The sequence below is a fragment of the Carassius carassius genome, chromosome 1, assembly GCF_963082965.1.
Source record: "Carassius carassius chromosome 1, fCarCar2.1, whole genome shotgun sequence".
NCBI classification, from domain to species: domain Eukaryota; kingdom Metazoa; phylum Chordata; class Actinopteri; order Cypriniformes; family Cyprinidae; genus Carassius; species Carassius carassius.
In genome coordinates, this window is record NC_081755.1 from 52,558,696 (window position 1) to 52,569,672 (window position 10,977).

Below are 10,977 nucleotides of genomic sequence, written 5' to 3' on the forward strand. Positions count from 1 at the left end.
GGAAGCAGCCCTCAGTCTATAGTCAGAGCGTTGCCGCCCGTGCTCCCCCTGCGTCGGGACCGGAGACTGAAGCAACGCTCTGAACCAGGGTTTTCCCAGCCTAAGGCGGATCTGAGGGCCGTACTTCAGGCTGTGAGGCCCTCGGTTAAGAAGTCCTGACACGTTTCGGTCACGACTGTAGAGGGCGGCCCCTACTGGGGTGGAGCGGCGTACACCGCATTACACAGTACCCATCTCGCCTCAGCACCCTCTGGGGGCTGGTCTGCCAACCCTGCCAGTGTTCCAGGGCGCAGCGGTCCCCAGCGAGCATCGTTCTCAGTATTTCTGCCCGTGCGCGTAGCGGGGCTGAGACGCTCCCTGCCCCTGCGGGGGCCTCTTACACCAGAGGTCAGTTCCGAGGACTGGTCTGTCACAATATATCTGAAAGATGCACTTCCACATTTCCATCCTTCCACAACAAAGGAAGTTTCTGAGGTTCGGTTCACAAAATGTGTAGACGCGGCTCTGGTCCCCCTGCGCATGCAGGGCATCCGCATTCTCAACTACATCGACCATTGGTTGATTTTAGCTCAGTCAGAGCAGGTTGCGGCTCGGCATCGAGATGTCGTTCTCGCACATATGGGGGAGCTGGGTTTGAGACTGAACGCCAGGAAGAGTGTGCTTTCTCCGGTTCAGAGAACCACCTATCAGAGAACCACCGCCCGGTGTTGGGAGCTCCTTGTCGCCGTGTAATACTAGCGACAGACGCATCTCTCACCAGCTGGGGTGCAGTCATGAGTGGCCACCCTGCCCGTGGTTTGTGGAGTGGTCGCCATCTAACATGGCATATCAATTGTCTAGAAATGCTAGCAGTTTATCGTGCACTGAAGCACTTCCTCCCAGACCTAAGGGGTCACCATGTGTTGGTGCGAACCGACAACACATCGGTGGTCTCTTACATCAACCACCAGGGAGGTCTGCGTTCGCGCCCTTTGTACAAGCTGGCACACCAGATCCTGGTGTGGTCCCAGAGTAAACTCCTCTCATTAAGAGCAGTATATATTCCTGGGAAACTAAATGTGGGAGCAGACATACTGTCGAGGCAGGGGCCGAGGCCCGGGGAATGGAGACTTCACCCAGAGGTGGTGAAGCAGATATGGAGAGTATTTGGCAGGGCTCAAGTAGACCTATTTGCGACTCAAAAGACATCACAATGTCCCCTTTGGTTCTCTCTAGTTTGAACCTATTCAAGATATTTCAGACAGACATCTTACACTTAAAACCTCCTTTCTGTTGGCTATCACCTTTCTGCGGAGAGTAGAAGATCTTCAGGCCCTCTCTGTGGCCCCCACTTATCTTGAGTTTGCACCTGGCATGACCAAAGCGTTCATATACCCTCGAGCGGGATATGTTCCTAAGGTTCCCTCTACTACACCACGACCTGTAGTGCTGCAGGCCTTCTGTCCTCCTCCCTTCCGGGAGCCCGACCAAGCGAAGCTAAATTGTATGTGTCCAGTTCGAGCGCTGGACACATACGTCCACAGAGCTGCACTGTGGAGAGAAACTGACCTATTGTTTGTATGCTACGGTCCCCCCAAGAGGGGTTCTCCTGCTTCTAAGCAGACTATTAGTCGTTGGATAGTCGAGGCTATCAACGCCACCTATGAGTCCTCTGGTCGTCCCCTGCTATCGGGAGCCAAGGCTCACTCTATTCGGGGTATGGCGGCCTCCAAGGCCTTCCTAGCAGGTGTATCCATGCTGGACATCTGCAATGCTGCGGGGTGGTCCACGCCTTCTACGTTTCTTAAATTCTATGGCCTAGACATTCCAGTCACTCCAGGCGCTTCTGTCCTCTCATCCTAAGCTGTGCTCTTCAGATACACACTAGGCAGGGGTTTGGTAGTCTGGCGGTACTCGTTCCCCAAAGCGCATTTGACGCAGCTCGAGTTCCTGAAGAGGAACGTCTCTAGGTTACGTATGTAACCCTAGTTCCTCGAGGGAATGAGACGCTTCGTCTCGGAGCCATACCCCCGGCACCCCTGCCGGCGCTTGCTGGTACTCGAAGCTGACGCCAGCTGCGCGGCACATGCTTTTATAGCTTCCTGGTCGCTTACGTCACCCCGCCTGTGACGTCACGCTCGTCTATAAGACAGATTAGATATCATATTCAGAGTCGCACACGCTAGACGCGTTCCCCCAAAGCGCATTTGACGCAGCGTCTCGCTCCCTTGAAGAAACTAGGGTTACATATGTAACCTAGAGACGTTTCTCCCCAAAGAACAATGTCACAAAGGTTTTTTATTGTACATCATTTTGCTTCATGATATAAATGATATCCCATGGGGCGGGTTACAGAAAACTTCTTATCTCAGGTCTCAACTTAAGATATATGTTAAATTAGGATTTGTTTCAAATTCGTATTACAGAAGAAATCTTAACTTGTTTTAGGATTCTTATCCTATATTACAAAGTTGTATCTTATCTCTAGTTAGGAAACACTGTGCGAGCTGCTGATGAGGGAAACAGAATAACAGAAGCTAATTCAATTTGGCAAAAAAACTTAACTAAGGAATTAGTCAATGGTAGAGGCTTTTCTGAAGTAGCTTTTGTCCTGAATGTTGTCCTAACTGAAACAATCATGGTTATCAAACAGATTAGATAATATTTTAAAGTTAGGATCTTTCTGTTACCATGGCATCCTGGACACCTTTACCAGACCAGATGAACTTTACGACCCAATGGCATGTCGAGAGTCCTCGCTCTCACTACCTTTCCCCATAGGACACACCCATAATGCCCCTAAGAAGACTCTTCTCTAGTTAATTCATAGGAAAAAAGACTTTCTTTGAATGAACACGCATATCGCCAGGTCACTGTGTATATTATTACTGTTCTTGTATATTGTCTTTTGTATTGTATACTGTTTTGTGCATGCATTATGATAGATTAATAGTTAAAATAACCTCATCTATAATCTGTGTGGTCTCTTTGAATTTGTGTTTTGATGATCTAAGTGAGAGTGTACATATGTTGATACCTACACTACATGATAATGCTCTGAGAATCTTTAGTAGTTTTGCATCAACACCCAATGCCATTAAATATACAAAATACCATGCTGCGACGACAAAGAGTCGTAAACTTTCCCTCCGAAAGTGTAGATCTCTATTGGTTCAGAAATGTGTTAGACTAGTTTGTGTTAGTGTTTAGTTAAGCAAACTCTTGTGCACAGATTACATGAGTTTCTGATTGTGTCACTGCTTGTTAATAATGTCCCTTTTACGAAATGATGTAGCTACATGCTCTAAAACATTAAGTAAGAAACTTATATTCTGTGGCCATGAAAATATCATTTCTTAGAGTTATGAAATCACACTGAATGTTTGCTGGACGAACAGATTAGTTGATGGGAATTTAATTCTGCTACATTTACTACTGGCATCTGACATTACTTAATGATAAATAATCATAATTAATTGTAATTTGTTTAAATGCATTTCCTTATTGAGCTAATTTGCTACAAAACCTTACCGATACGCATTCCCACTTGTAAGTCAGTAGATAGAGTGATATTAGTTATTGTTGATTAAATATAACCTTTTTTATTAATACATTGTTATTAATTCATAATACATTGAAGAGGGAAGGGAGACTCATCACATAGTAATGAAAATGTTAAACTTTATTACTTAACACACAGTCTATTACTTAATACAGACTAAACATGCTCACACACACAGATACACATTATGTCGTAGATACTGATTTTTTTAATAACTTGCAGGTAATAAAATGCTTACTGGAAGTGTCCTGTTTATATTTTTCAGGTTTAAATTTAATCGTGATGTTGCATAATTGACAAGACTGAAATGTCTGAAAAATGTTTACCCTTCATAACTATTACAGTGTCAGTTTATGTCCAGTCTCAGTAAAATGTTGGATGATTGTTTAGAATCATGTAATGCATAACTTTACAAAGTTCTGTGACGTTTTGGGTTTTGTTTTAAGATTCATAGACATTTGGGTTCACTAGTTAAAGACCATATTATGAAATGGCCCTGTCGTAACAGTCCAAATGCAAATGTTCAACATTCTTTGATAATTATTGATCTAGAAAGTCTAGAGAATTGTACTGCACTGATTTGATGTAGTAATAATTGAAGATGCTGAGATCTTGAGATCTGTTTGTATTTCATGTTCAGTTGTTGCAAGTCATTTGGCTTTATTCATTTATTTAGTTATTTAGTGAATGAAGGTGTTTGATAATAATTCACAAATACCTAAAAAAAACAGTGTTTGTTAAAGTTTAAATAGTTTTTGTACTTTATTAAAATTAGGATTTTTTATTTATATTTTGCAGTTTTTTTTTGTTCGGCAGCTATTGCTTCCACTCATTAAACTCAGAAAGAATCAGAAAGAGCTTTATTGCCAAGTATGCTTGCGCATACAAGGAATTTGTTATAGTGACAAAAGCTTCCAGTACACAGACAAAAAAAATAAATTTGGCTAATAAATAAGTGTATAAACAATTGTGATATAAATGATAATGGCATAGGATTGAGTAAGATGCAGGGATGTACTAGGATGGAGGGGTAACAAATAAATATATGGATATTGCACATTTTTTGCATAAGCATAAGTGCACTGTAAAAAAAATCCCGTTGTTTCAACGGAATAATACCGGCAGCTGTGGTTACCAGAACAATACTGTAAAAATGACATCCAACCGTAAACATACTTACGGAGTTACATGTGAATTTTACATTTTAAACATGTATATTTAACATTGGATTTCAGTAATATTAACATCATTGTTACACTGAAGTGAACAAGTTTGTTGAGTAAATGTAACATTTGAAACATGTGAATTCAACATTGGGATTCTGTGATATCTATGTCACTGCTATGCTAAACTGACGAGTTTGCTCAGTTAAATTTACATCCGGCTGTTTATTTAACATTACATCAGGGCTTATTTACATTTTTTTGAAAAATAAAGTTTATCATAGCAAAAGCTTGATTCTGACTGTATTTTCATTCCACACTAAAAAGAAGAAAACATATCCTTTACTCCTATCCTATTTCTCCCTACATATCTGCAGGAAGATATAGCAGCCGTTTCAAATTACTTCTAAATGCAATGATAGGCTGTAACAAACCACTCATTAGTCAATGTACAATTCACAATAATTCCAATTTATTGTTGAAAAATTTAGTGAATAAGGAAGAGGAGAGAGAGAGGGTGGGTGAAAAATGTGACCGTTAATATTGGCCCACAAACAAAGTAGATATTGGGGTTCGCAGTCACTCAATTGAAAAAACACCTAGGAACAGAGAAGAGAGAAAGAAACACAAAATCATATCAATTAGTTTCATTAGTCAAGTAAGTCAACAATCAAGGACAACTAAACACTAGCACACATACCTTTTTAAACGGCTCGCCATTCATGGTCAGAGAGGTCCTGAACAACATGCAACCGTGTTGCTTTTGTTCGTTCCACTTTTGTCCCCCTCTCCGGATTAATCGAAAAGAAACATCTAGGGAAGCAGAAGAGGGAAGAAACACAGATAAACACTACTTTATACATGAAACACAACCATCTCCATAAGTCAAATCAGTCCAAAGTAAAAGACAAACAAGTTAAAATACAGGTTACAGTTGTCCTTTAAAGTGTAACTGGCATTATTCAGCCCATAGCCCTGTTATTCGGAGTTACCACGAGCCATGATAGGTTAACGAACAACAGAATTTGGTACAACAAACAATGAATTGTAGCCCAGAGGCTAATTCTTACCTAATCAAAAAGAGTGCCTTACTAAAACCAAAACTTCCATTAAGGTGGGCTGCTATTTGCATTATATTGTACCAAATTTTCTCTCTCCTTTGTGTAGTGGTGGCTCACACAACAGGTCTCTGGAGTTACACTTTAAATTACCCAATTTCAGTAAGCTATAAGCTATTATTTATTGCACTTTCCAGGTCTATTTTAAAGCTTTTTCCAGCACCATACACTACCATAAATTACAGACCAATACGTAGTTAAAACTATTATTTAGTGTTTTTATCACATCAAATAAGATAAACAGCCAAATGTTTAAGAATAGCAGAGGGCTGCATGATTTATAAATTAAATAAACTGATTCTTATTAAAGCTACAAAAGTTAGCCTATTCAGCCAAAAGCAGTGAGTGATTGTCTTTTATTCATGACCCCAGTAAGGCCATCCTTAAAAAATATTCTTGTTTGCCGTAACCCGACCAACCCTGTCAATTTAGTACCGACCCAATTATTTATTTATTTTCCCCTTTTAGATATTATAAACTGAATGATGAAGTGAAACAATAACATGAGATTTAAAAAAGTTATTCAGCAATACTTTCTTTAAAGTTTATTGCACCTACGAGTTTTATTTATCAATCAGTTGGGGGCAGTTCATCTAAAAGTTGATGAATGTGTTTTGTTTACTATATTTAGCTATCAAAATAGATTACCAAATAAAATAAAAATAAAATCAAACAAGGTGAAGTACTTTTCATTTCTAATTTATTATTAGATTATACATAAAGCCTTTTCTGTCAATTTCTCCATAACATAACTATATTGTGAAATATATAGTTATTGTGAAACAGAACCGTGAAACAGAATTTTGGTCATACCGCCAAGCCCTAGTCTAGTCTTAAAATGGCATAGCAACCGGTGCTTTAAAAAATATATAGTTACATAAAAATCGAGAATCTAATTGTGACCTTAGAAACGAAAATGTAATCGAATCGAGGATTTGGAGAATCGTGACACCCCTATTGTTGACAAATAAAAACGAGACTAAATGTGGTTTACAAAAATAAAAACTATGCTAAAATGCCTCTTCATTTTCGTTGACCAAAACGAGACGAAATGTTAGAATTAGAGTGTCGTGTGTGAGCCAATAAATTTGAGCTTTGCCAGCTTTGAATTCTGGTTTGCGATCTGGTCACCCGATTATCAGCGAATTTAACAATATTATTCCATTAGTTATTCCATTAAAATGTCTCATTGATATTTGACACATTCATAATTAGCCTACTTTTGCTGGTTCTTTGTGATAGTTATGTGCGTAATTGGCAGTCACCCTACGGTTACATGAACACATCAGCACCGAAAACATGGAGATTTTATTTTAGAGAATAATCGCACAACCTATTTGATATTTTATAATTAAATAAACTATTGAATATTTAAAAAATCATGGCTCATCCCAGCATGGAATCTCGTTTCTTTTCCCAAATCTTCACTCACGTCTCACCATTTTCTAAGGGGATTAATAAACGTTTCTTCATTGATTCGCTTTTATGTACTTGCATGTCAAATTCTTCTTAACACAGTCTGTGCTTGTAATTAGACAGGGCAAGGCCCTGAAGGTATTTGTATATGCAAGTTATTTTGGATTAAAGCCTCAGCCAAATGACCACTTAAATAATTATTATTTTTGCACAAAAAAAACAAAAACAAAAACGTACCTCTGTAGAAGTCTGTAGTACCTCCAGGGTTGAAGCAAGCGTAGGTGTATAATTGATGTTAAAGCAATAGTAGCTGGCAAACATCATGCAGAAGGACGTGATGAAGGAAGAGATGTTCTCGTTCACAATGACTTTATCTACACTCAGCATCATCCTTCTGGAGGAATAACAGGACTGTCCTAAAAAAAAGGAAACACAGAATCCAACAACAATGTTAACATTTAACATGTCTGTCACTAACTCAAGTGTCAAGTGTAAAAACAGGTGTGTGTGTGCATGTGAGTGACAAATCCACACAAAAACAAAAAATGAGAGATTGAGGTGCATGTCAGTGTATGAATGAGAGAGCATGTGTTTGGAAGGCAGGTGTGTGAGATAGACAGGGAGAGAGAAAGGAGTGTGTGAGTGGGGGCGTTTGAGGTGAATGGCTGAGACAGACAGCTGCTGCATGAACATTATGAATTCTGGGATAGACATAAAGAAATCTGGGACAGATTTACATTATTTCTATCCCAGAATTCATCATGTTCATACACCCATCTGTGTCTCTGCCGTTCATCTTAAATGCAGGTGAGTGAGTGAGGTTAACTTACCACACACAACAATTGTGGGAGTCAAGGGAACTCGGTCCATGTCCACTTTGCCAGCCAGACAAGTGTCCTCCACATAATGGAACATCACATCTTTCTCATCAAAATAAGCCAGCAGAAGCAGCACCATCTCTGTGACATCTTCAGAGGAACCTGTGTGTTCTCCCCTCAGCAGTTGTAGCTTCGTCGCAGCTTGATAGAATCTTTTGGTTTTGTTTACAGCAACAATTTTCATGAAGTGCAAGAGCCTTTCCCCCTTCTGTTCCACATTCTTCAGGAAGGTCTCCTTTAGATCTACTTCTGTGAGCTTGTTGCAGTGTACTGTCATGCCAACCTCATTAAACCAATATGGCCAGTTTTCAAGGAGGTACTTTATATCTTCCCCTTTGTTGGCATCTTGGCGTTGGGTATAGAACGTCGACTTCATGAGCAATTTCAAAAGAACTGGACTTTGATCACTTTGTCTACACTGACTTTTAAGCTTCTCTTTTTTTCCTGCTGCTGGCTTTCGGCTGTTTCTCCAAGGGGCAAAAATTTCACATGCCAATTGATGCTTTTTGTTATTTTTGGTGTTGAAGGCCGTTTCACATTTTCAACTCTGTTTTGAATTTGTTTCACTAGGGACTGGTACTCAGTGCCTATTATGTCACCCTCTATGACATCGTGAAGTGATTTTGGATATTTTGCCACAATTTTTTTTTGGCCACATCAGTAGCATTCATTTTACTTATAGAAGGTGTTACTTTCATCATTTCACGGACCACAATTCTAATCTCCTTCCTCAAACTTGGACGTCTACCTTTAAAAATACACATACACTAAACAGAGACATAATATGGATGTTTTTATATTTTGACTGAACTTATATAGCCATGTTGATAACTGGTCACATCATGAACAGCAATGCTGAACTTACATTTCAGACTCCATGCAGCAACCAGCTTCCGGGCTTGTATGGGCCTCAAGGCTGACAACAAATCCTCTTCCTTAATAAACTGAAAGTCATCATGGGTCTCTATCCCCAGGCATTAAAGAGTTTCTACCAAGATGTCCTTCGATACTTCTGGAAGGTCAGGCGAGACCTTCGTGATGGCGGGACGTAGAAATGATTCCGTCATCTCTACAAATTGCATTCAATACATAAAAGGAAATATTACAAAAGTAGCTGATAGATTTACTCAGGAACACTGCACATTTTGTATCTATATTAGACAACTCTAAATCCGATATGAAATGGATTCAAAACTACAGTCAGTGGAAATAAAAAAAATAAAGAACCACTTAAAGGATTAGTTCACCTCAAAATGGAAATTTCTTAATTTACTCACCCCAATGCCATCCAATATATCCATGTCTTTCTTCAGTGTAAAAGAAATTAAGTTTTTTGAGGAAAACATTTCTGGATTTATCTTCACATAATGGGTTTAAATGGTTCTCAACGTTATGCAGTTTCAAAAGTCTTTGACGTGCTTCAACTGGCTCTGCAGGATACAAGCTGAGGACGAGGGGGTTTTCTAGCGAAACTCAGGGGGAGGATCAGGGGGAGGGACGGAGGGCCAGGTCCAAAGGTGGAAAACAGGCAGAAGAACAAAAAAAAAACACAAGTCCAGGAAGGACATAGCGTGACGCCCACCAGGGCGGACCAGAAGACCACCACATCCATGTGGTCAGAACAGCAGCCCCCCAGGGCGGATCAGAAGACCACCACAACCGTGTGGTCGGGACGGAAACCCCCCAGGGTGGAGCAGAAGACCACCACAACCGTGTGGTCGGGATAGAAGCCCCCCAGGGCGGAGCAGAAGACCACCACGTCCGTGTGGTCGAGGCCGGAGCCCCCCAGGGCGGAGCAGAAGACCACCACAACCATGTGGTCAGGACAGAAGCCCCCCAGGGCGGAGCAGAAGACCACCACGTCCGTGTGGTCAAAACCGAAGCCCACCAGGGCGGCGCCGAAGACCAACACAGTGGGATCAGACTGGCAGAAGAGCAAGTCTGGTAGGGCAAGTCTGAAACAAAGAACATGAACATGTTAAGGGTAGCCTCTGTGACCACAACAGGAACAGTCGGGTGCTCAGAGAGTTCGACTGAGACGTGACGAGCCTCTGGAAGTTCCGCAGAGGCGAGGAGAGACTCTGGTAGTTCATCAGAGACGTGGAGAGGCTCTGATAGTTCAGCAGAGACGTGGGGAGGCTCTGGTAGTTCATCAGAGACATGGAGAGGCTCTGGTAGTTCCAGAGAGAAGTGACGAGACTCTGGTAATCCCATGGTGTTTATACTGGATTCCAGAAGATCGGTGCTGACTTGACTCTGCTCATGAAGATTATTAGTGACTTGCATTTGTTCATGAAGATCATTGGTGACTTGTATTAGTTCATGAAGATCATTGGTGACTTGGATTTGTTCATGAAGATCAATGGTGACATGCCTTTGTTCATGAAGATCACTGGTGATTTGAATTCTCCTGTGAAGAACCCCCGGTGATTTGACTCTGTCCTTAAAGATCACTGGTGACTTGACTCTTTCCTTGAAGATCACCAGTGACTTGACTCTGTCCTTGAAGATCACCAGTGACTTGACTCTGTCCTTGAAGATCACCAGTGACCTGACTTGACTCTGGAAGGTCAACGGTAACTAGTCCAGACTCTGGAAGGTCAACGGTGACTAGCCCTGATTCTGGAATGGGGACGGTGACTAACCCTGACTATGGAACGTCGACGGTGACTAACCCTGACTCTGGAAGGTCAAAGGTGACTAACCCTGACTCTGGAAGGTCAACGTGACTAACCCTGACTCTGGAGGGTCCACGAGCACCTGACTTGACTCTGGAGGGTCAACTGGAACCTGACTAGACTCTGGAGGGTCAAGTGGAACCTGACTCGACTCTGGAGGGTCCACTGGAACCTGACTCGACT